A 20,896-nucleotide genomic window follows, 5' to 3' on the forward strand; every position below is an offset into this window, starting at 1 on the left:
CGGGACGGGGGCAGCCCTGCGCACTCGCAGCCTCCGAGCTGCAGTACCGAACGTTGGTCACGAGGTGGCGGAAGAGAGCGGCGGCGAAAGGCGCCGCCAGCGCGCATGCGCGGATCCCGAGCTCCTGTGCCGCGTTCTGGTTGCCAGGCAACAGCAGGAGGGCTGCAAAACGCGCAACCGCGCATGCGCGGCTCCCGAACGCCAGGACCGCCTTCTGGTTGCTAGGCAACAGCAGGAGTGCCGTAAACCGCGCCACCGCGCATGCGCGGTTGCCGAGGCGTCGTGTCGCGCTACGGTTGCTAGGCAACAGCGGCGAGGGCCGTAACAGGCGCACCGCGCATGCGCGCCTCCGCTCTGCCGTACAGCGTCTCGGTTGCTAGGCAACAGCACGAGCGCCGTAAACCGCCCCACCGCGCACGCGCGGTTGCCGAGGCGTCGTGTCGCGCTACGGTTGCTAGGCAACAGCGGCGAGCGCCGTAAAAGGCGCACCGCGCATGCGCGGTTTCCGAGCTGCCGTACAGCGTCTCGGTTGCTAGGCAACAGCACGAGCGCCGTAAACCGCGCCACCGCGCATGCGCGGTTGCCGAGGCGTCGTGTCGCGCTACGGTTGCTAGGCAACAGCGGCGAGCGCCGTAAAAGGCGCGCCGCGCATGCGCGGTTTCCGACCTGCCTTACAGCGCCTCGGTTGCTAGACAACAGCACGAGCGCCGTAAACCCCGCCATCGCGCATGCGCGGTTGCCGAGGCGTCGTGTCGCGCTACGGTTGCTAGGCAACAGCGGCGAGCGCCGTAAAAGGCGCGCCGCGCATGCGCGGTTTCCGACCTGCCTGACAGCATCCTCGTTGCTAGGCAACAGCACGAGCGCCGTAAACCGCGCCACCGCGCATGCGCGGTTGCAGAGGCGTCGTGTCGCGCTACGGTTGCTAGGCAACAGCGGCGAGCGCCGTAAAAGGCGCGCCGCGCATGCGCGGTTTCCGACCTGCCTTACAGCATCCTCGTTGCTAGGCAACAGCACGCGGGTCGTAAACCGCCCCACCGCGCATGCGCGGTTGCCGAGGCGTCGTGTCGCGCTACGGTTGCTAGGCAACAGCGGCGAGCGCCGTAAAAGGAGCAGCGCGCATGCGCGCCTCCGCGCTGCCGTACAGCATCTCGTTGCTAGGCAACAGCACGCGGGCCGTAAACTGCGCTACCGCGCATGCGCGGTTGCCGAGGCGTCGTGTCGCGCTACCGTTGCTGGGCAACAGCGGCGAGCGCCGTAAAAGGAGCAGCGCGAATGCGCGCCTCCGAGCTGCCGTACAGCGTCTTGGTTGCTAGGCAACAGCACGAGCGCCGTAAACCCCGCCACCGCGCATGCGCGGTTGCCGAGGCGTCGTGTCGCGCTACGGTTGCTAGGCAACAGCGGCGAGCGCCGTAAAAGGCGCACCGCGCATGCGCGGTTTCCGACCTGCCTTACAGCATCCTCGTTGCTAGGCAACAGCACGAGCACCGTAAACCGCCCCACCGCGCATGCGCGGTTGCCGAGGCGTCGTGTCGCGCTACGGTTGCTAGGCAACAGCGGCGAGCGCCGTAAAAGTCACAGCGCGCATGCGCGCCTCCGCGCTGCCGTACAGCGTCTCGTTGCTAGGCAACAGCACGCGGGCCGTAAACTGCGCCACCGCGCATGCGCGGTTGCCGAGGCGTCGTGTCGCGCTACGGTTGCTAGGCAACAGCGGCGAGCGCCGTAAAAGGCGCGCCGCGCATGCGCGGTTTCCGACCTGCCTTACAGCGCCTCGGTTGCTAGGCAACAGCACGAGCGCCGTAAAACCCGCCATCGCGCATGCGCGGTTGCCGAGGCGTCGTGTCGCGCTACGGTTGCTGGGCAACAGCGGCGAGCGCCGTAAAAGGCGCACCGCGCATGCGCGGTTTCCGACCTGCCTGACAGCATCCTCGTTGCTAGGCAACAGCACGAGCGCCGTAAACCGCGCCACCGCGCATGCGCGGTTGCCGAGGCGTCGCGTCGCGCTACGGTTGCTGGGCAACAGCGGCGAGCGCCGTAAAAGGAGCAGCGCGCATGCGCGCCGCCCCAGCTGCCGTACAGCCTCTCCCTTACCAGGCAACAGCGGGGGCCCAGCCACACGCGCCACCGCGCATGCGCGCCTCCCGAACGCCAGTTCCCACCTTCGCTCGCCGGGCAGCAGCACCCCCGCAACGATCCTCTTCTGAGCATCAGCTGGATGAGACACCACTGACAGCTCAGCCCAGTAGAGACCAGCCACAGGCGGCAGCTACTTACTGGGGGCACAGGGCTTACGTTTCCCTGCCCTTTCCCCACTCGCAGCCCGGGCAGTCCTCTTCATTGCCTCCGTTCCAAAAAGCACCCGAGTGGCTGGAGCCTTTACAGCAGTCAAGCGCAAACAACAGACAATGTGGGCGGTCGCTTCTGTCCCTGCCCCCCCACCCCATTCTCTAGAGAGGAGAAGCAGCACAGGGAACCTGCAAACGGCAGGGGGGGTTGCCCTGGACCAAGCCCTAGGGACTGCTGTACCCGTCTGCACGTGGCATCAGGGTTGTGGGAGGGACAGCAGCCAGTCAACAGATACTGGCGAGAGATTTAAAAAAAACAAAAAAAAAATAACGCCTGGTTCAGGTGACAGCCTGAAGGCAGGCCACGAGAGACCCAAAGCTGCTTCGTGCCAGAGGGGCAGCTCTGTTCAGCAGGAAACGGCGCGTCCCAGCGGACCAGATGCGAGCGGCCGACCTGCAAGTGAGCGATACCCTGGCGATCCTGGGGCTCTCTTGGGGTGGGCGCACCTTTCCTCACCTCTGTGCTATCACAACTCTGCTCTCCTAATCCTGCACGCACGCAAGGCTTCTTGGGCGGGGCTTGTCTCTTATGGAAGAGACGCTGCACGGTGTTACTTACCGCCCTGCCCTCCGGCGTGCAAAGTAATTAGACGGGAAGCAGGGAAAGCAAAAGAGGCGCGTCGGGATATTAGATGTCCTCAGCAGATGACCGTAGAGCCCTCGAGGTTCCACCTTTGCTCCCTACAGGAGCGTGGCTCCGCACTCCTTGCCGCTCCCGCCAGCAAGCGTCACAATTGCCCTTTGCTGCCTGCAACGCGCAGTACCTGCACGGCCCGAGTACTGCTGCTTACGGAGCAAGAGGCGCTCGCTATAAAGCGGCAATGAAGAACAAGGACGGCCCGTCAAGACGGCAGGAGGAACACAGAGAGCCTCCAGCATTAGCCAGGCAGGGCTTCCAACTCACCCCGTGTCGTGGTTTAACGCCAGCCGGCAACGAAGCCCCACGCGACCGCTCACTCGCTCCCCCGCCCCCAGTGGGACGGGGAGACAATCGGAAGGGCGGAAGTGGGAAAACTCGTGGCTTGAAACAAAAACAGTTGAATCATTAAAAAGAAACAACAACAACAACAACAACAACTTGTAAGGAAAAGAAGAAAAAAAATGACAGAGAATGGGGTGCAGGCAGCATGCCAGGGGTCTGAAGCCTGACGGATGATGGGGGGGGGGGTGGGTGTGTGGAATACGGAGGAGGGAAGCGGGGGGGGGGGCAGGAGATAGGAGAGCAGGGGATGCGGGGGGAAACAACTCGCGTGGGTGAAGGGGGCGGGCCGGAGCAACAGGGGGGCATATGGGGGAGAAACACACACGGCGGGAGGGTAGGGGAGGGTACAAAGGTGCACGGGGGGACACGGGTGGGGATGACCTACCCCAGGGAGTCCACCCGGGATGATCCACAGCAGGTAACTCACCTGGGATAACCCGCAACAGAGAATCCACACCGGGAGGACCCCCAGCAATGCCCCTCAAACTGCCTGTGCTTCACCCCCAATCTTCCCCAAACTGGGGAGTTTTCTGCTTTTTCAAAATACTCAGTTTGGGGTGTGTTTCAGTGCTTTTCCACAACATAAAAAGGGGAGATCTTTTGGTTGTGGTTTTGTGCATGAAAACGGGGTGGGTTTTTTTGCTTTCCAGCTGCGCAAATCCAGGCGGATTTGGCTTTCCCAGGAGTCCCAAATTCGTTCGGTTTTTTCCCGTTGCAGACCCAGAATCAGGGGGTTTGGGGTTGTCCTGGTTTCGGCTGGAATAAAGTTAATTTTCTTCTGAGTAGCTGGTACAGGGCCATTTTGGATTTAGGATGAGAACAATGTTGACAACACACCGACGCTTTAGTTGTTGCTAAGCAGTGTTTATACTAAGTCAAGGACCTTCCAGCTTCTCATACCGCCCTGCCAGCGGAGGCTGGGGGTGCACAAGAAGAGTCGCTGAGCTAAAGGAGGATTCCAGGTAAACAGGTCAGCTCGAAATACACCACCTCCTTTAAAAGTTAAGAGCGATTTGAACGCTTAAAATCAGCATTCAGGCTAATCGATACCATTTTGAACACCTTCTTAGCATACAAGTAAACACTCTCGCCGGTGTTGGAAAACGTCTCCTCCCTTCCTTACAGCACTGCTGCAGGGAGATAACCCTGGGAGGCTGCGGGACGAGGTCGTACGCAATCAGAATCTACGCTTACGGATCCACCGCAACAGCTACAGCCCTTGCGCTGCTGCTGCTGCTTTGCATCTTGCTCGTTTGGTGAATAAAGCTGAAAGTGAAGTGGAAAACTTCAAAAAGCAAAATGAAAAATAAAGAATAAATCTCAATAATTCACTTTACACTAAAAGGGTGTGCCCATGTTTATATACATCCAATAAAAATACATTATTGAAGCAGTAACTCACCAAAACCACCTCAGGACTCACTGTCACTAGTTACAAGGCTGCTGATGCTTCCTGGGAAAACCTGGAAAACACACGGAAGCGCCGCCAGTTTGTCCTGTTTTGTCCGCGTCTCTTCTTTGACCTTGATTGCTTTTAGTACAGGTGCTAGTTATCTCAGTAAGGTTGTCGAGTACTCCTATAAGATATTTAAAAAAACTCATTGACTGCAGAAGCATAAAGCTTTTATCGTGAAAACAAAGCCCGTTTCTTCTGAACAGCTGAACTCTTACGAACAGTTTCTCCCCTCTTTTAGTACAAAATTATTTTCACGGTATCATTTACTAGTAAGCGCACGGAAACAGAAGATTACGTGCTTTCAGGAAGAGGAAATAGACAGAGGGAAGTCAACCTGGCGTAGGCGTAACGTGCTCCAGAACAGACCTTAGTTTTAGTATTCGTATTAAAATATTTCACAGAAAAAATGTGGAAGGAGAGTTGGCACATTCTTAATGTTAACTTTAAAGTCCATACTACAAGTACCTTTGGAAAAATGCAGACACGCATCGTAGGCGTACCTTGTACTTGCAGACCACTACGGAATCTTTCCATCTGTCTTGTACTTTCACGGCAGAAGAAAGGGCAACCACGGTGAAATGGTGGCAGCTGACATCCACCTGAGAGAGGGGGAAAAAAAAAACCCAACAAACAAAAAAACAAAACAAAACAAAACTTTAGCATAAAACTGGGTAGGAATCCAAAGCTGCCTTTTTTTGTGAAGGTTTGTGAAGACAGTACGACTGAGCAGAGCAAAAACTATTTTTGCATCATCTTCGGTACAGCGGTTGACACAGGCCACTAGAGCTTTTGCATTTTTCAGACAACCGTGCCTTTTTTTATTTTTTTTTTATTTTTTTTGACTCATTGGTAACTTTAGTTTCACTAGAACTCCCTTTCCTAGATACACGCAGGTGACAGACATAGAGACCTACATACATTTTCTCAAGCCTTAGTATAGCCAAGACTTCATCACCCTATATGTCCCAAGCCGAGTATTTTTGCTAAAGAGCACAGCAACACATCTGTCCTTGTGAACTGCCTCGTTGCAAAAAAGGAATGATTTTTTCCAGGCCGTTGCTCCAAACGGTCAAGATCTTTTAAAACCGCAGTTGTGCCACCAAACCCGCTCAGGGTCCCTCCTAGCTTTTGACTGCCCTGAGATTTAACAGGCACACGCTCCATTCCATCTTCCAACAGCAAAAATACATTAACGCTCTCGGACCCAGAGCGCGACCCTACGGATGTCCACACACTCACCCCTTGCCGTTTTGATGAGGAGCCACCGAGCATCCCTGCGAGCACAGCTGCACGCGCCAGATCGGTTTCACCTACGCCGCCAGTTACCGGTTTCGGTGAATGTAGTTTCTGACGCTTTAAACCGAAAACCGTATCTCGGTGCTTCGCCACAGTAGAAACGACCCATCGCTAGAATGCTACAAAAACGCAGTAACACAAGTTGCAAACCCACAGCAGCAACAGCTCCAGAAATATTTAGACCAGGAACAAGGGAGAAAAATAAAACAGCTTCATCTCACGCACAGGGGAGCGGCAGGCAGAGAAAAGGGTCGGCATTCTGAGCCCTTACAGAAAACGGGCATTCTCCTTCCATTCCTCAGCCCGTCCGTTAAGGTCTCAATACCGCAACGCTACTACGGCAACGTCGAGAGTAGGGAACAACAGCCCTGCCGCTGGACGTGCCATTGACCCATGCTATTTACGTAGCAGGATGCGTACGCAGAGGGACGCGTTTTGCCACACACAACCCTGAACTTCCTGAAAGTTTACGTTTACCAAAAAAAGCCATTTGGAACATATTGCCAAACAACATTTGGCAATAAAGCTTTGATGCGTTTGACACACGCAAATTTTTGGTCACTTGCTATTTGCTTCCTGTTGCTGCTGCTGTTCTTCCTTCAGAAATTCTACTTGTAGCCAAGTTATTCACTACTGGTTCAAGCATTTGCCTTCCTGGTATTACCAGCACATTCACAGAGGCAAGTAACTTAATTGCTCTTCTACGATTGTCCAAATGACAATTACAGCCATGAAAGAGAAGGAGAGGTCAGGCAGCAGAAGAGCTCTGCAGGCTGGCACCAGTCAATAATGCACTCTTTAAAAACAAACAACAACAAAACAAAACCGTGACCCTGTATCCTTTTTTTTTTTTTTTTTTCTTTCAGAGCTCATCCCTGCCTCAGCATTTTGTCTCATCAGAGCATGAAGCGCAGGTGACCCGTGCCCTGACGACTTTTGCGTGTGATGAATGCCTGTTCAGAAATAGTCCAGATCTGCAGGACTGGTGTCATTTTTATGGTTTTAATCATCATAACTCAGATTTTATTTACTCACGCATTTGTGAGGAAACTAATTCACTTTTAGACACTGCCTCTCCTTTTTTTTGGGGGGGGGGGGGGGGGGCAGGAGGGGGGGTGGAATGTGCTAGAGACTGAAAAAAATTACGATTCAGAGCTCCCAACCATGACAGAGTGGTGGAGAAAGCAATGAAAGCAAAGACCAACAGCAGCAACATTAACTGAAAGTTGGCTTTAATTCCGATCACGTACTTAAGCGACTCTCCAAGTCTACGCCTCGGTCCGATGAACGACTAGTCCTTTTTTGGAAGGACAAACTTTTTTACTTAAAAGGCCTAGACTGAAGACTCCGCTGAACGGAATGGGGATTGTGCCACGGGACAACACGCCATCACCACTCTTAATGGGGAAGAAAAAAAAAATAAAATACAAATAAAAATCAAGTTTAAGTACCAGTTTCCATCATGTTTCACCCATTACATCTCTACTGGCATCTAGGTGCTCAAAAGTGAACTACAGGGACACCACATATTCCTAAAAATTCAGTTATACATAAAAAAATAAAAGGCTATCTCCAACTTGCCCATAAAATCAGTATGAACAGAGAGAAGAGAAACACTCGACCCTAAAGAAGCTAACAGGCAGCTCTGAATTTACCAGACATGAATTTTCGTTCTTTCACCTGAAACACAAACATATCAAGGGACCAGTTCAGGAACCGGGCACGATCTGTTACAGCAATTTTTCCATCAGCTCTTCTGCACTAGCAGCAAATTTGCCTTTTCTGTGGGTTTAACGTGGAGCATCTGTAGTGCCCTCGAACTCGCAAGTGTTTCTCTCCGCTCCCCCAGCCCGATACGTGCGATTACCTGAGCAGCAAGCGGAATTAACCACGCAGGATTTTCTTCGTGTGACGCGGAAGGTGACGCTGGGAAAAGAGGAGACAAAGGAATGAACCTGCTTGTCACACCCAGCCAACGGTGAAAAGACAGGGGAGGATTCTGCCGGAAGGGCTCTGCACCCCAGGAGCTCCCACCGGCCGGTTTCTCTCCCCTTTGCCCGGTACCGAGGGGACGACGACACCTCGCCCGCGCCCCCTGGCGGGGGGGGGCTGCCCCAGGAGAGCCGGGGGACCCCCACCTCGCTTCCGCCCGCGGGAACGGACCGGGCGAGACCCTCCACGCAGAGAGAGGAGCGTGGCGTGGATCGCATCCCCGAGGGAAGAGGCCGGGCTCCCCGCTGGCAGAAGGACAACTCACCTCCCCGCTGCTCGGAGCCGCTCGCTGCGGACAGCCCTGCCTGCGCCCGGCCGCTCTTCGGCCGTGCCGGGAGCGCGGTCTGGCCGACGGATGCTCCAGCGAAAAGACGCTCCAGCTCATCGCGGCTCCTGCTCGTTACAGCCGCAGGTACTTTTGCCTCTGGCTAACGCACGCTCCAGACAGCGGACACCCCGCCTCGTTCCAGCTCCCGCTTGCTACGGTTCTGGCTCACTGAAGCCCCAGCTCCGCACTGAAGCTCCGGCTGATTTCAGCTGCTTCTCCTTACAAGCTCCAGCTATGTGCAACGGCCTGGGCTTTCCATAAGGTTGTATATCAACTGCTGTCAAAACCGGAGCATTAGGATTAAACATCAGAGTTACACGCCATATAAATATGCGTTAGTTTGGGCGATTAATTACTGAACAACTATTCTGAGCAGCGCAGAAAGAAGAGCTGCACTCAAAGAGGGCACGTGGGGTCTGAAAAGCGCCTTTCCCCCCCACAGACCATCGCAGATGTTGAGTTCGGCCGGCTGCGTGCCGGCCTCCCGAACTTCGGCGTCCGACACAACCAGACCCCCATCTCCGGGGAGGATCCACGCGCCCTGCCCACCCCCTGCTTCCCCCCGCAGCTCCCCACACCCTCCCACCCGCCTGCCAAACCAGCCAAGCCGGCTCCCGCTTTTGGCCCCCACGCCGGCTGACTCGGGGCCCATTTGGGAGCCAGAAAACCCGGCTGCCGAGCCTGTTCTCAAGGCCCAAAAACGCAGGGCCGGACCTCTGTTTCTGGGCCCAAAGCCGCGCAGCAGCTCGGTCTGTTTCCGAGCCCCAAAATCAGCCAGGCGAGCCTGTTGTCAAGCCCCAGGAACAGAAAACTTGTTCTCCATTTCTGACCCTGCAGCGCCCACGGGCGACGCCGAGCGTAGCCACCCCACAGCCCTGCACCCCCGGGGCCCCACGCGCAGTTTTGGGGAGTGCTCGGGACCGGCGGAGGGCCCGGCCCCACGCCTCTGCGGGGCAGCCCCAGCACAGGCAGGGCGTCGCTTCACGATCGCCGTTTCAGGCTTTATTTCCCCGCCACGGCCGGCACGGCCAGGCCCCCACCCCAAACCCCCGAGCCGAAGCACCCCCGCGGGTAGCCGGGCCCAGCCACCCGGAAAACAAGAAAACCAAAGAGGGAACAAGACAGAGAACGTGGGGAAAGGCAAGGAGACGGACACAGAAACAGAGAGAGCGCGAGAGGGATAGGGAGCAGGACAGAGAGATGGAGCAAGAAAGGAAAAAGGGACGGGAGGCAGAACCAAGGGAAAGAGACACAAGGACGGGGAGCAGGACAAAGGGACGGAAGAGAAAAAAAAAAAAACAGCGACGGGCTGCAGGACAGAGATGAAGGGATTAAATAGACACAGGGAGCACGACAGAAGGACAGGGAGAGACAAAAGGGACAAAGAGCAGGCCAGCAGCGGAGGGGAGAAAACCAACTGCGATGGGCAGTGGGAGAGAGATACGGAAAAAGAAAAAAATACTGAGGAGCAGAACAAAGAAAGAAGAGACAGCTAGCTGGACAGGGGGACACAGTTAGAAAGGATGGGAGAGGGAACGGGGCACAGAGAGACAGACAGAAAAGGTAGCGAAAGAAAGCAAGGCAGAGGGACAGCAAGGCGGGGCGGGGGGGAAGGGACAGGGGTCTGGACAGATGGAGAAATAAGCAGCAGGGACAGAGGAAAAGAGACAGAAAGAGGGACAGGGAACATGGCAGAGAAGGACAAATCAGGACAGCGGCAGGACGGAGATAAAAAACTGGGACGGTCCTCAGGACAGAGAGGAATACAAATACGAGCAGGGAGCGGGACAAAGGGATACAGCGAGAAACGACGGGACAGGAAGCAAGACAGAGCGACAGACAAGAACAATGGCAACGAGAGAGAGAGAAAGAGAGAGACCGTGAGAAGCACAGGGGGTTGGGGAATTTAGAAAGAGAAGTATCAGGAGCCCTGCAGAGAGAGGGAGGGTGAATAAAAAAGGGGCAGGAAGCAGCACAAAGGGTCAGAGAGAGTAAGAGATGAACAGGAAGGAGGACGGGAATGACAAAAATAAACAGCAACAGCGAGCAAGACAAAGGGATAGAGAGAGAAAGAGAAAGTAGAAAGAAGAGAGAGAGGAAGGCAGGGACACAGAGCGGCACGTACAGGCGCAGAGAGGAAAAGAATGCCAGGGAACAGGCCAGAGAAATTGGGAGGCGGGGAAAGAGGTGGATGCAGATCAGGACAAGGAGATGGAAAAGGAAAAAACAGCGACTGGCTGCGGGACAAAGACGGGGGGCGGCAGGGGAGGAAGAGGGAGAGGGAGCAGGACGAGAACGCAGAGAGAAAAAGGAAGGGGGGCAGTCGACCAAGAGAGAGAAAGGGGAAGAAGAAGAGGGAGCAGGACAAGAGAAGAGACAGAAGAGGAGAGGTACAGGGAAGAAAAAAAAAAAAAAACAAAAAAACCCACAAACACCACCCAAAAAACCCCAAACGTCACAGCAGCATGGGAAAGCGAGGGGGCCAGGAGAGGGGGAGGGAGGGACCGGGACGCACAAGAGGAGCGACAGGGCCTCGAGGGCCCAGGACTCACCGGAGCTCTCGCTCTTGGAGCTGCCAGGAGACCTTGCCAGCTCAGACGCTTCTTTCTCCTTCTCTCCTCCCTTCCTCTTCTGGAACTCCCGTCGCTTGGCTGTCCTCCATGTAACGGAACACGCGAGCGTCTCACAGCTCTTACGAGATGAGGCCTCCTAGACACGTAGCCTCGCAAGCCTGAGGCTGCTGCAGTCAACGGCATCCCCAGGGGACGAACGGACAACCGCACCCACAGCGTGGCCTCTGGGAGAGGGAAAGAGGCAGCAGTGACCGTTATTACCGCAGCTCGACCCTGGCTGGAGCCCCTCCTTCCGCAGGGCTTCCGCAGACGCCGCTCGTTCCCCGCGCCGCTGCTAACGGCACCCCCGTTAAGGGAGACTCCAGACCACCGCAGGGCCAGCTTGCTGCCCTCGCGACAGGGCTCGGGGGCTGCCTGCGGCTACAGCGCAGGCTTCAGGGGAGGGGCTGGAGCTGGGGGCAGCCGCACGGGCCGAGCGGGGCCGGGGGAGCTCTGGCGACTCGGGCGGGCGCCCGCTGGCCGCGCCTGGGGGGTGCCCGCCTCCGTCCCCTCTTCCCTTCTACCGGCTCTCTCTCGGGGAACTCCCCGGCGCTGCCCTGGCCCGGCTCGCCTCCGGCGGACCGGCAGCCTGCCGCGGCGGCCGCTTCGCAGCTTCCCGTCCCGCCAGCCCCGGGCGGCCAGCGGGCAGGAGGCACCCCTCGCCCTCGCCCCCGCCCCCGCCCCCGCCGGAGGGGATCGCTCGCCTCACCCGCGGTCCCGGCGCTCGCCCGCTGCCGCCGAGACCCGCGCGCCGCCACGCTGCTCCCGGGGACCGCGCATGCGCCGGAGGGGCCGGAGCCGGCGCGCCAACGCCGGGCTGCCCCACGCGCAGGACGGCGCATGCGCCCGGGAGGGCTGGTCGGGGAGCGGGCGCAGCGGGAAGCCCGCGGAAAACCACGCGAAACCGGCAACGCTCCTGAGTCTGACCTGGTCGCACTCCGGGGGCCGCGGCGGCGGCAGCAGCGAGGACTACGCCGCGCCCGAGAGCCACGCGGCTGCCCGGCCGCCGAGTCCGCGGAAACTACAGCTCCCGGCATGCTCCGAGGGGACGCCGCTTCCGTTTCCGCCCACCCCCACGCCGGCGCAGCCGCAGTCCCCGCCGAGCCCCCAGCGCCGCTCCGGGCAGCTCCGGCGCGCTCCCGCCGCCGGCTCCGGACAGTCCCCGCCGCCGGCTCCGGCACGGCGCGGCACCCCCCGCCCGGCTCCGGCTCCGGTCAGTCCCCGTCGCCGCCGCTCCGGCACGGCGCGGCACCCCCCGCCCGGCTCCGGGCAGCGCCCGCCGCCGCCGCTCCGGCACGGCGCGGCCCCGCCCCGCTGCCGCTCCGCGCGTCCGGCACGGACCCCGCCGTCCTCCTCGGGGCTTTCCCCGGGACCCGCCGGGCGATCGCGCAAGCCCCGCCACGGGGCCCGGGCCCCCCCCGGCCCACGTGCTCCCGGCCCCCCGCGAGCCCCCAGGGCCCCGGCCCCCCCCCCGGCCTCGGCACAGGCGGCCCCCACCTCCCCCGGGCCACCCCCGCCTGGGACGGTCGCGGTCCGAGGGGCGCCCGGCCCCGCTCACCTTCTCCCGAGGGGCAGCCGCAGCCCGGCCACCGCTCTGCTCTGCTCCGCTCCGCTCCGCTCCGCTCCTGCCTGGGCTCCCACCGGCCCCGCCGCGGCCCCTCCCCCGGCAGCCCCCCCTTCCCAGGGAGGGGCCGTCGCCATCAGCCTCACTGCCCGCACCTGGGGCTCCTCCAGCCCCGGCCCGCAGCTGCGGTACCGAAATCCCGAATAAAACTCCACAACACCCATGGGAAGTTCAGAAGCAGGCGCTTCGTTTATGGAATGAAAGATGTCAAAGTAAGATGACTCTTGACGAGCTGTTCACTGGGGTAAAAATACAGATTTTAATACCCGTCTTATTTTAGTTCTAAGACTTGGCAATTGCCAGGTATCATCTTTTCGATTTACCCAGGTCCACCGCCGAGGCCACAAGGGAGATTTCTTCCAGAGAGAGGATAGAGTTATTAAGTCTAAAGTCCATTATTTGCTTTTGTCCTTCAGGAAGAGGTGAGTGGAGCATCTATCATCACTATTCACCCACACAGTTAACCCTAAACTTTTCACCTGTCCTTTAATACAGTCACTTCCAAGCTAATTTTTTTCCATTATTAAGAGGGGACCCAGGATCATTTAAAATATTATTCTACTTTCTACAAATACATGCCCCATCTTAGAGCTTTAGCTACTAGAGAAAGTCTTTGGATTTTGGGGTCAGAGGAGTTGCAAGTCTAAACTTTCATACCCTTCTCTTTAGGATGTGCGATTTTTCTCTGTATGTCTAAACCAATCTAAATTTCCCTAGATGGTCCTGACTCTGGGTGGATCTAACAAGGATCCTGGAACTCCAGTAAATTCTAAACATGGTTTTATATTTTAAATATGGTCCCAAGTTCCTTTCTGCACTTGTCTCTACGGTTTTGGCAACTGACAGCCCCAAGGGGTCTTTGTACAAGTTTCTCCCGAAGGGCGATAAATTTATTCTTTTGTCCGTGAGGTGGATGCTTTGGTAATGTTATAATTCAAAATGCTATAATTCCTTCTTTCAAATTTAAAAAAATAATTGCCTTTTAAATCCATCCAATTTAATTTGCTAAAATGATTCTCATTGTTCTACGTCTTTTCTCAAGTTTTGGTTAAATTCAGTGTCAGTATTCTCCACGGAACTAGATTTTCATCTGACTTTGGAATCGGAAGGCAGGCTGTTATCGAGGTTAAATTTTGTGTCTTTACAAAACTTCGAATCAATTCCAAAACTAGAATTTTTTTTTTTAATCAAAATTACAGAAACGGTTAATATCAAGATTAATAGCTCAAACAATAATTGTTTCATTTTGTTTATCTTATGTTTAGAACCCCTCAAAAAAAATACTTAAACCCTATAACACACAAAAAGATTACTGCCCTTGACAATATTCCTAATAGCAACCCCAATATTATAAACTTTACACAATTGTTTTCCCAAATAGATAACGTGAAACTTACTTATAGGTTTTCAGTTTCAAAGGGCCAGTTTCTTTAGACTTCCAATTTCCTGTTGGTGCTTTCTTTAGTCTTGAATAATGAAGCCAAGGTTCTTCGCCCAGACCTTTACTGCTCTAAGTGTTGTTAAAATGACTCGATACGGTCCTTTCCACTTCTCAGTGATTTTATATATATTCAATCTCCTGGTCGGAAGGGATGCGCTGCTACGTCCAATTCTAAGGGTCCAGCTGCGGAGACATACTGACGAAGTTCTTGAAAAGAATTTCTCAAAGAATTCATAACACCTTTTAAAAACATATCTCCAAAGCCACTCCAGATACTCAGAACATAGGACTCTTGATACGGTCTTTCATATAACATTGCATAATGACTTAAATTTTCTCTCTCTTCTGGCTATACTCTGATTCTTAATAGAGCCATGGGTAAGGCTTTAACCCATGTGAGTGAGGTTTCCTGACAAATTTTACTCAACCGTTGCTTGAGGGTATAGTTCATTCTTTCTCCCCACCCCCCCCCCCCCGCCCCCTTGCTTGTGGTCTATATGGGGTGTGATAGTCTCAATCTATAGATAATACTTTGCTCGACTTGTCTCATCATCTTTGCTATGAAATGAGGGCCATTGTCAGATGACATTCTTACAGGCACCCCATAGTTTGGTATTATCTCTCTGAGCAAGACTTTAACTACTTCTCTTGCTTTGTCGGTGTGACAAGGGAAAGCCTCGGGCCACCCAGTAAAGATATCCACTAAAACTAGGGTAGATCCTTCTTTTCAAGGCAATTCTATAAAATCAATTTGCTAGTATCCCCCTAAAAAATTTCCTTATTTAATAATTCCAAAGATAATCTTATTACTGATTTGGGGATCATTTTATATATAAATTTCACATCCGCTTATAATTGTTTAAACAATCTTTGTCATATTTTACTTTCTGTTCCCCGATATACTTTGTTATGTTCAGCTCGGGCAATTTCTCTTATTATTGTGGGCGGGACTATTATTTGACCTGTCGGTGTTACAGCCTGTCCTGTTTCATTTTGTTAGCCTGCAATCTAACAATTAATTCTTCCATCTTTTTCATTATAATTTGGAGTTTCTTTAGGCAATTTTATACTTTTCTCTGGAACTAGCGCTAGGATGCCTTTTTCTGCAGCCTCTTTAGCAGCTTTATCAGCCAGTCGGTTACCTGCGTTAGGAACAGTCTTACCTAACTGGTGCGCTTTACAGCGCGTTATCGTGACTGCTGTTGGTTTTTGAACGGTTTCTAACAATTTCGGTATTTGTTCTGCATGCTGAATGGTGGTTCCTTGTGCAGATAACAGTCCTCTCTCTCTCTCCATATTGCTCCATGCGCACGTACTACTCCAAAAGCGTACTTTGAGTCTGTCCAAATGTTGACTCGCTTTCCTTGACTTAGTTCCAGAGCTCGAATAAGAGCTATCAATTCAGCCTTTTGGGCAGATGTCATCGAAGGCAAAGTTCGCAACGCAATTACCTCCTCGGTTGTTATTGTCTATCTGGATAAACGTTTTCCTTCACAGATGAAACCGCTTCCGTCGGTATACAGTTCCCAGTCTGCTGCTTCTAGCGGCACATCTCAGAGATCCAGTCAGCTGGGGTAAACTCTTTCGATTGTCTGCAAGCAGTCACGTTCCAGTTCTCCTTTAACTTGATCAGTTGTTGAAAACGCAACAGGGTTAACGGTGGTAGTAGTTTTTAAGTAAACATCATCTTGTTCCAGCAACACCACTCGGTATTTCAGCATTCTGCTAGGGGATAACCAATGCCCCCCTTTCTGTTTTAGCGCAACAGTTATCGTATGGGAAACGTACAGCGATCCTTTGTCCTCAGGTGAACTTAGGAGCTTCCTGGATCAGTAGCGCAGTTGCAGCGACGGCTCTCAGACGACCAGAGCATCCCAGACTCACGTGATCTAATCGCTTCGAGAAGCAGGCCACAGCTCGCCCACTTGGCCCTAAATATTGGGCCGGGATGCCCAGGGCTATACCTCTTCTTTCGCGAGTGAAAAGTTCAAATGTCTTTGTGAGATCCGGCAGGCCTAGGGCTGGCACCCCTATTACAGCCTGTTTCAATTCCTTGAAAGTAGCTTTCTCGGCATCAGTCCAATCCATTGTTTGAGGTTTTGAGCTGCTCCTATAAAGGTCGGACCCGCAAGCCACAACTGATAATCGACAGGTGACACCACGCAACCGTTCCCGGAAATGCTCTTCATTAATTTGTTAGTCTTAGGTTCGGGGAGACGACAAATTGCCTCTTTGCTCTCAGTTCCTAATTGTCTCTGTCCTTTTAGGATTTTAAAACTCAAATAAGTTTCTTCTTTCTGGGTTATTTGGGTTTTTTCTTTTGACACTCGCTATCCACTGATTCCCAAAGAGTTCAAAAAGTTAATAGTTAACTTTGTGCATTGTTCTTCCATCTCAGCTACAATTAACAGATCATCCATACATTTCAACAAGATTTCTTGATTATTTTCTTTCTTCCAAAGCTCTAATTCTCGTGCCAATGGATTTCCAAAGATGGTAAGACTATTCTTAAAGCCTTGAGGCAAGACTGTCCGTGTATATTGTCTTTTTCTCCCAGTCTCAGGATTTTCCCATTCAAAAGCAAAAAGCTCTTGACTGTTGGGATCCAAGGGAATACAGAAAAAGGCATCTTTTCAGTCTAACACTGTGAACCATTCTCGTTTCTCTGTTAGGGTTGTTAACAAAGTATAAGGATTTGCTACTACCGGATGAATATCTTGTACTATTTGATTTATTGCTCTGAGGTGTTGAACTAATCTATAATCTTTTTCATTAGCCTTTTAACAGGCAAGGTCGGGGTGTTATATTTGGATTCACATTCTGTTAACAATTTATATCTTAAAAATTTTTGTATTATCAATACTAACCCTTTCCGGCTTTCCAGTTTTAGGGGCTATGGCTTAATTCTTAGCGGATTCGATCCTGGCTTTAAATCCAGTCTCACAGGTTCTGCTTTTTGGATTTACCGGGAACTTCCCAGTCCAGACGATTGGAATTACAGCATTATACTTTGACTGGTATGATCTTCTGCTTTCGGTAACCATCCTGTAACAACAAAGCCACTGCTTCGATACGTTTAGTTTCTGGAATTAAAATTTTAATCTCTCCATTTTTTAATTTAATTTCTGCCTCTAAGTTCTCCAGTAGATCTCCCCTTAACAGGAGTTTAGGAGAATTTGGCACATACAAAAACTGCTGAGTGACCCATTGCTTTCCTAATTTCATTGTTAAAGATTTAAAGAAGGGTCTAGTTTCTCGTTCACTTGTTGCACCAACACCACCAATTTCTTCAAAACTTAACTCTCCCTCTAAGGTATTTAAAACTGAAAAGGTGACTCTAGCGTCAATTCATATTCAATTTTCTGTTCTCCCAGTTTAGCTGTAACCAGAGCTTCTGCTGGGAGACTCCCCTCCGGTCCCCGTCAGCTGCGTTCACTTAAAAAGAACAAATCGACATATGGCACTTCATTCCATTTACTCTCTCTCCTACAAAACAACAGTAATTGCAATATAGTATTATAACTCAAAGTTCTGTTTGTTTCCCATTTTTCCTGCAATTCACCCCAGTGTGCCAACAAACATCCCAACGGTGATGTTTTTGGTATCTTTTCATCAGCAGTTCTATTTCCTGCACTCTTATTCTTAAACAATTTTGCTAGTGCCATTATACTTATATACATTCAAATCCCAAATCCCAAACAAACGCAAATGACAGCTGTCCCAAATAATACACAAAGTCCAACCCAGCAATAGCTTTCGCTTACGACTTAGGGGCAGACGCCTAGGCTTCCACTGCAAACGGGTACCCTCCAAGCCCCAACCCTGCGAAGCTTTCGCCGCGCCTCACGGGCAGGCTTTCCAAACAAATTCCAAAGCAGCAGCGCCTTACCTTTTTTCCAGGGAACGCCGCGAGGAGCTTTGTGAGTCGAGGGCGATGGTTCTCCCCGAGAATACCTCGGCGCCGGCCGGAGTTCGATCGACACTCGATCTCGTCCAGTCTCACTCGCAAGGTCCCGTCTGGGTCGCCAAAACCGTTACCGAAATCCGGAATAGAACTCCTTAACACCAACGTGAAGTTAAGAAGCGGGCACTTAGTTTATCGCAGCGCTGGGGACACGGGGGATCGCTCCTCCAAAGGCGTGTCCCACTTAGTATCAAAATCCGTCAGTTTTTACAGACTTTTTCTGTCAGGTCATTGTTACATAAGCTCTTTCCATAAAAAGGCATACTATGCTCGTTCTTAAATTTAACCTTTCTAAGGATTGGTCCTTTGATTATATAACCTTATCAATATTCTTCTTTAAAAACAATCATTGGTCAGTTACACTTAGCTCTACTGACTGGAATCTTCGATACTCAAATCAAGATGGGAAGGGTAAGGGGGTTTCCAAGCCGCAAACTGGCGTCCACGACGGTTTCCTTCGTTTCTTGAAACGGAACATAGGAAAACCTGTAACTTCCTGGTGAGGTTTCTAGGGTTAGCTATTTCCAACCTTAACAATATTAAGGTTCCGATAGTCACACGTAACGCAGTTCCTAAAGTTTCTATGGCTACGTTTCAAACGTAACAGTCCTATACGTTACGCTTCACAATTTTACTTCTTAATCAAACCTAACTCTTCTACGTGATTAAATTTTGATTTCTTTACCAGAATATTTGCAACAGCTGGAGCCCAGCAGGAACAGGGGGGGCACGGCCCGACCCCCCCCAGCGCCTCACCTCCTCCTCCCCTGGGCTCCCTCACGGCCCCTCGCCCCGTGCAAAGGGAGCGCAAACGCAGCCCGGAGGGCAACGGGGCCGGCCGGCCGGCGTCCGTTCGGTCAGTCGCGCGCCTAACGAGTCCTGCCAGCGAGTCCGCTCCGGGGCTCGGGGCCCCCCCCGACGCTCCCCCTGCCCCTGGGACACCTCTGATAGCATATTTCCGTACATTCTGTATGGCACGTCTAAATAGTTCTGGATGGTTTTAATATTTTGTACCAGCCGTGGAAACTGGTTTGCTGCTAGGTGACTGTAAAAGTGAGATTTAGTAAATAATTATTAGAAATCTTACACTAACGCGATGATTGAAACAATAGACAAAAGTATAGCCAAGCAATTAACTAGCAGAGGTAGGTACTCCTAAGTTTTGCAGTTCTTTGCTCTTATGACTAGATGAGAACAATGCTGAAACTGACCGCATGCGATTGAAACTGCGTTAAGCTTCAAGATCAGAGAACCAAGGACAAGAATAAAGACTTCAAGGACAGCCAGCAAGAACTTCAAATGGGTCGGTGGTCGCAAAAGCAGCCCTTTGTCTCAGATGGATCCTTCATTGCGCGTGATCGGATGTAGGCAGTGCTATGATAATCAGTTGCCATCATTTTTATGTATACGTATACTAATCTGATTCATATGCAATTAGTTAGTCTATATGACCTGTTTGTGCTAAAGGTGTGGCACGCACGCTAGGTGGAACTATCCCCCGTGCATCCAGCGCTGCAATGAAGAATGCCTGCTTTCTAAAACGCCAAAACGAGCCTTAGAGAGTTTCTTGGACCGGCTTTTCAGTATCAGAGGTACAAGGGAGGAAAGGAAAAAAAAAAAAAAGCAGCGGTGTGGGAAAGAGAGGGGCAGGGAGGGACCAGAACGCAGAAGAGGGGAGAGAGAGACAGGGCCCCGAGGGCCCGGGGCTCACCACAGCTCTCTTTCTTGGCGCTGCCAGCAGACTTTGCCAGTTCAGACGCTTCTTTCGGCTCCTCTCCCGCTCCCCTCCTCTTCCGTAACTCCGGCTGCACGGCCGTCCTCCCCCTAGGAGAACACGCGTCTCACGGGTCTTGCAAGACGAGGCTTCCTGGGCACGGAGCCTCGCTCGCCCGCACGCCACGCGGCCGCACCGCACCGTACCGTCGGTGCTGCGTACGGACCCTGCGGTGCACCCTGGCGGTCTGACCTGCTGTGGACTACGAAGAGGGATCCTTCCACACGCGGAGAGGCAGGCGCTCTCTTGCCTGCAGCGGGAGGCAGCTGCCGGCCGGGCGGCCGGCCGGCCTTCCATTTCTTCTTCTCTACCTTTCTCTGGCCTCTCCAGCTTCAGCCGCAGCAGCTCCTGCCCACAGCCAGTAAGTGCCCTGCCTGTCCCTTTGTGCTCCCACGCCATGCCGCGCCGCGCCGCGCCGCGCGGAGAGGGAGGCCAGGCAGAGACAGCCCATGCAAGCTTTCCTTTCCGGCGGCGTTTCCTTACCGGGAGGAAGCGAGGAGCGCGGCGGCACCTCCCGCCGGCGCCGCATTGCCGTTACCGTCGGACGGCACGTGCGGGACGGGGGCAGCCCCGCGCACTCGCAGCCTCCGAGCTGCAGTACCGAACGTTGGTCACGAGGTGGCGGAAGAGAGCGGCGGCGAAAGGCGCCGCCAGCGCGCATGCGCGGATCCCGAGCTCCTGTGCCGCGTTCTGGTTGCCAGGCAACAGCAGGAGGGCTGCAAAACGCGCAACCGCGCATGCGCGGCTCCCGAACGCCAGGACCGCCTTCTGGTTGCTAGGCAACAGCAGGAGTGCCGTAAACCGCGCCACCGCGCATGCGCGGTTGCCGAGGCGTCGTGTCGCGCTACGGTTGCTAGGCAACAGCGGCGAGGGCCGTAACAGGCGCACCGCGCATGCGCGCCTCCGCTCTGCCGTACAGCGTCTCGGTTGCTAGGCAACAGCACGAGCGCCGTAAACCGCCCCACCGCGCACGCGCGGTTGCCGAGGCGTCGTGTCGCGCTACGGTTGCTAGGCAACAGCGGCGAGCGCCGTAAAAGGCGCACCGCGCATGCGCGGTTTCCGAGCTGCCGTACAGCGTCTCGGTT

General features: G+C 53.7%; 2 long non-coding RNA genes across 2 annotated transcripts; one reads left to right on the top strand and one right to left on the bottom strand.

Moving 5' to 3' along the window:
* Positions 1–4,167: 4,167 nt before the first annotated feature.
* On the bottom strand, positions 4,168–5,394 carry LOC128144434 (uncharacterized). The gene is made up of 2 exons (XR_008236087.1): positions 5,281–5,394; positions 4,168–4,787 (listed from the first exon to the last, which is right to left on the bottom strand). It is a non-coding gene; the product is annotated as an uncharacterized LOC128144434 (long non-coding RNA).
* Positions 5,395–12,876: 7,482 nt separating this feature from the next.
* Positions 12,877–19,003, top strand: LOC128144477 (uncharacterized). The gene is made up of 3 exons (XR_008236100.1): positions 12,877–13,054; positions 13,350–13,394; positions 18,726–19,003. It is a non-coding gene; the product is annotated as an uncharacterized LOC128144477 (long non-coding RNA).
* The last annotated feature ends 1,893 nt before the right edge of the window (positions 19,004–20,896 follow it).

Source organism: Harpia harpyja, chromosome 1 (genome assembly GCF_026419915.1).
Source record: "Harpia harpyja isolate bHarHar1 chromosome 1, bHarHar1 primary haplotype, whole genome shotgun sequence".
Taxonomy (NCBI): Eukaryota; Metazoa; Chordata; class Aves; order Accipitriformes; family Accipitridae; genus Harpia; species Harpia harpyja.